This window comes from Triticum aestivum, chromosome 6B (assembly GCF_018294505.1).
Source record: "Triticum aestivum cultivar Chinese Spring chromosome 6B, IWGSC CS RefSeq v2.1, whole genome shotgun sequence".
Classification (NCBI taxonomy): Eukaryota; Viridiplantae; Streptophyta; class Magnoliopsida; order Poales; family Poaceae; genus Triticum; species Triticum aestivum.
Genome location: NC_057810.1, coordinates 699,145,859 through 699,150,895, shown reverse-complemented (window position 1 = coordinate 699,150,895; position 5,037 = coordinate 699,145,859). Strand labels below are relative to the sequence as shown.

Here is a 5,037-nt window from a genome sequence, read left to right as displayed (position 1 = left end):
GTAAGTTGATAAATTCTATTTTGCGCACACACACTTGATGGGAAAATATAAGTATAGTAGCGAGTACTTACTGCTGTACATATAATATACGCGTGTACAGTCCCACAAAAAAAATGCGCGTGTACAGGGGAGTATATTCTTTTGCAGAGGCTAGCTCAAATTCTTGCGTCTGTACAAAAGAAAAAAGAGGCTAGCTCAAATTGGCTGTACACGCGCGCAAAATTGGTTGTATCACGCGCGTATCCAGCCCGCCAGTTTTTTAGGCGAGCGCGCGCAGAATTGGTTGTACACGCGCCAAAGTTTCCCCTGTACACGCGCGAAGGCTGTCCCCCCCCCCCCAAATCCCTCCTCTGTAGACGCACGAGCTTCCTCCCAAATCCCACCCCAGTGCCGAGAGCGCCGCCAAATTAACACCAAAACCACAGCGGCGCAGCTCATCCATCGTCGTGCCGCCCGCGCCCTCCTCAAGCCATCGCCATTGTAGGCGGCGGCGGCCGCCGCCGCTGTAGACTTGGGCTGCCGCGGCTGCCGCTGCAGAGGCAGCCGCCGGCGGCGGCGGCGGTGTGGGCCTTGACCAACCGGCCGCCCTCGGTGGATCCTACCCTGCCGCCCACGACCGAGACCAACCTGCCGCAGCCGTAGACGTGTGCTTCAACTTCAGAAATCAGAACCAAGGCTTAATTAGGTGAGCTCACATGGCCATGTTCCATCACATTTCTAATCAGATTTCATTAGTTAATTAAGGGAAGTGAACATACTGGCAGGTCTAAAAATGGGCTAACTTGCGAGCATGTGCAGAGTACTTCGATCTGAAATATGCTTGACATAATTTTGTGGAAAACTTTTGCTTTAACCTTGTCTAATACAGAATCAGAAGATGGAGTGGATTTGCAATTATCTCATGAAGCAATTGATGATTTCTAATAGTTTTCTTCTGTCTGAGGTGACATTTTCCTCCATGTATTTTTAAATCTAGACATTGATGATTTTCTGGTTGTTTCCCTTTGTGTTGAACTTACAATTGTATCTCTGGTGGTTATATTTATCTCTAGTTATTTCATGACTTTATGCACATATATTCTGTTGCTATACTTATGCCAACTCAGAAATGTGTAATTTTAGTTGTGTATTTTTGTGGACCTTACTAATGCATCTGAATTCAGTTTTACAGGATGACGAGTGGCTTCCACCCCCCAAATTCTTAAGAGGTTCTGCAGAACTTCCACCGCCTATTGCAAATGAGTCTGAACGTCCACTGATTAGACCTGACGGGGAGACGTGAGTTATCATTTAATCCACGCATTACTGTTTGGCACACCTTGGGTGTTTGACATATTACACTATGACATACCTTGGGGTGTGTTTAACTTATATCTATTTTCTTGTGCTAGGCACTGGTTAGAATTACATACATTTAGAAAAAAATGTGAGAAAGCCAAATGGTGTGCTAACAATTCTGTCCAGACTACAGTGGATAGTAGCCTTGGTGGTCTGCATAAGTTTCTTATGGTGTGTAAAGCCATTTGATATAGTTTTCTATTTTGTATCAAAAATTTCAGACCATCGCATCCCTTCAAGGAGTTCAAGGGCCTGAGATTCCATGCATTGTTATACCTCCACCTCCATCTTTTTCAACATTAACCACTTCGTCTCCGATCTTTTCTCCAGAAATGGTAGGTACATATTTCTTTCGAAGGCAATAACACCAGATCGGCCAAATAAGAAAAGAAAAGGAATAGGTTGCACTATAGGGTTTAACATCTATCTTGTTGTTGAATCAACTAAGGATTTTTGTAGTCATTATTTATAATTTGATATTTCGAGATTCTAAAAAAGACATTTCTGCAGCCCTCCACAGGTGAATCAACTAATGGTGCTGAAAATATGAATAATACATTGCGTGCAGCAGAAGATGGAATGTTTGCTGGCTTGTTTGACGCAAACTGGAAATTTCTCTCCGCCTGGTGACGAACTACCTCCTTTTTGAGATGTCTCTTGCGGTGGTGAAGGAAGTGGCATAAAATTTTTGCGTCGATTAATTGGAAGCCAATGCTTGTTACTAGGATATGCATACTTAATTAAGTGCAACATGACACTTCTCTTTTTGGCCATGCACATGCTGATGGTTGTGATCTCTTGGATCAGTGACTTACATGATTCATAGGTGTGTGACAATCCTAGTCAGATGACACTTTGTGAAGTGTAGGGTACTTTTGTAAGCTCCTGGTTGTTGTCATGTAAAATGATGATGGTTAATATATGTGTGTGCTTGTGTGTGCATGCATCACTTTTGTGTCTTCAACTTTCTGGAGTGATTATGTACAACTATTATACATTTGTGCAAATACAACGAATCGTGTGTGTTTTTACCATACTATTTATAAGTAATGATTCCCTAGGGTTCCCAAACTCAAGGGGTTGTATGGGTTAACGGTCACTGCCGTTATAGAAGATTTCCCTAGGGAAAAAAGTGAACCCAAAGGAAACCTACTTTACATGTCAGCGGGGCTGGCCTCCTGTCGCCAGTTTCCCTAGAGTTGGAAACCCAAGGGAAGTAGATGTTACCTAGGGTATACCTTGGACACCTAAGGGAAACTGAGATTCCCCCACCACTGAAGCCCTAGGGCGATTTCCCTAGGGTATACACTAGGGGAAATGGTTTCCCTAGTGTTTTTGCCCTTTTGCTTAGGGTATCAGGCCCTAGGGCTACTTTGCCAGTCGCGCTAACTTGAATCTCCGCCTTGATGGAGGAGTTGGCTGTGACCAGCAGCTCGTCGAGGGTCTCTGGCTCGTCGCAGAGGAGTTTGTGCTTGAGGAGGGTGCCTTCTCTGCACCCGATAGTAAAGTACTCGATAGCCTGCACCTCGTGCACGCCCTCGCAAGAGTTCCGAAGCTCGGCCCAGCGCGTGAGGTAGTCGCGAGTGGACTCGTCGGGGCCTTGCACGCACAAGGAGAGTTGGCGAGGCTTGGGAGGTCGCTTGTACGTGCTAGTGAAGTTGCGGACAAAGGTCTCGGTGAAGTCGACCCAGCTGTTGATGCTGCGGGGCTTCAAGCTGTTCAACCCTGTCCGGGCCATGCCCTGGAGCATGAGCGGAACATATCTTACGGCCACGCTTGTTGCCGTTTTCTATATTGACGGCTGTGGAGTAATCAATCAGCCAGTCCTCTGGCTTCATGGTGCCGGTGTACTTGGGCGTGTCTCGGGGGAGCGTGAACCCTTTGGGAAAAGGCTCATCTTGGATGCGGGGTCCAAAACAGGGAGGACCCAACTCGTCTTCTTCTTCCAGCGCCAGGGATCGGTGGAGTCGGTCGATCCGGTGGCGGGCGTCATTCTCTCTGACTCCCTCTCGGCGGCCAAGGCGGTCGCCGAGAGTCGGATGCTCTACGGGCGGCGGGGAGACTCGCCTTTCTCTGCGAGGAGGGGGAGGCAGATAGTCGTCCCGCCGTTCCACCGCTTTGGGGCGGCCGTCTTGGTCGCGCTCGATGGTGATGCGAGTCCGACTGTGGCTGACAGCCGGCTCCTTTTCCTTCTTTCTGCGGACCCCGCCAGTCGGCATCCAAGACGTCGCGCCTTGATCTCGGCGGGGTGGTGGGTCGTCGTCTTGTCACCGCGGTGCCTCCGTGCGGCAGCCGGCTTCGTTCTGCATGGCAGCCGCATCGAGGAGCTGCTGAACTCACTCCGTCATCAGGCGGCGCTCTTCGCCCTCGAAGTTGTCGAGCTTGTCCGCCGTCGCCTGGGCGGCGCGGATGTTCTCCGCGGGCGTGGCATACACAGGTGGATCGGACCCAAACAGGTTGGCGATTGCCACGCCGCGTTGTCGGACCGCGCCTAGGCGGCTAGGCCTAGTCGGAGCCGGCGAGCCGCCCACGACGCGATCCATCTCACGTTGGTAGGCTTCTGACAAGCGTCTCATGCTTGCCAGCTTCTTCGCGCTGTCGATGAGTTGAAGGCGGCGCGCCTCCAGTGTCTCGGCGTCAGCGTCTCCCGGAATCGGTGCGGACAGGTCTCATAGAGCCGCGTCGAGCGGGTCGCAAGCGCCTTCGCTGGAGCGCTCGCCATGGTCGAGGACGAGAACCTCCGTGACGGTGCTTCCGCCGCTCCCTGCGCAAGGGAGCGGCTCGTCGTAGACCACCACATTGGTGGGGAACGCGTCGAGCGACGCGGTGTCGGAGTCGACCAACATCGGGTCGGTGGAGCTTATGGACTCCAGGTCTACAGCAGGCTCGCTGGCGACGTGGAGTTGGTCGAGGAGGCCCGCGAGGAGGCTCTCGGGGCCACCCGTGCCTGCGTCGGATGCAGGCTCATCGGAGAGGCGAACCTCGCCGATAAGTTCGGCGAGGCAGCTGGCTGCGCAGGCGATCTTAGCGCCGTGCAGCGCGTCAGCGCAGACTCTGTCTGGCGTGCCAGGCTGGCTGTGCTCGCTAGGGAGGAACAGGGTTCCCATCCAGAGCAGGTATCCGGACGACGGTGCACCAAGCCCCACGGTGGGCGCCAAATGTCGGGGGTTGGGTGCGACATATGCCAAAGGATGGCTTATCATGGTGGGAGTGAGTAGAAACTTGCCCGTGCCCAGAAGCGGGATGAGGCGAAGACATGCACGCCGGCGGATCTTACCCAGCTTCAGGGCTCTCCGAGGAGATAACACCCCTACTGCTGCTCTGCGGGGTCTCCGCATGGTCACTATGGCAAAGTGAATACAAGGTTTCTCCTAGAGCTATTTCTGGAGGTAGGAGAGGGCAAGGCTAGCTCCCTCCTTCCTATATGATCGGGTCTAGTCTTAGAGAGGCTATCCACCTTGCATGGGTGCCCCAGGGGGCTTATATAGGCATGCCCCCCAGGGATACAACGGTAATCCGGCTAGGCGCGGGTCCCAGCCGTCTGTCTCTCAGCCCACCGTCTTCTCCGCCGACTACTGGGGCCCGCCGACTGGTGGGCCCCACAGACAGGCCTGGTACTGTGGCGGTGCTCCTGGTGATGCTGGCTTGGTCATGAGGTCATGGCAATAGTGCCGCCGTCTGGCGGACGATCACTGTCGC

General features: G+C 52.5%; 1 long non-coding RNA gene across 1 annotated transcript; it reads left to right on the top strand.

The window, feature by feature from the left end:
- The first annotated feature begins 1,167 nt into the window (after positions 1-1,167).
- On the top strand, positions 1,168-2,242 carry LOC123134956 (uncharacterized). The gene is made up of 3 exons (XR_006465774.1): positions 1,168-1,278; positions 1,560-1,673; positions 1,849-2,242. It is a non-coding gene; the product is annotated as an uncharacterized lncRNA (long non-coding RNA).
- The last annotated feature ends 2,795 nt before the right edge of the window (positions 2,243-5,037 follow it).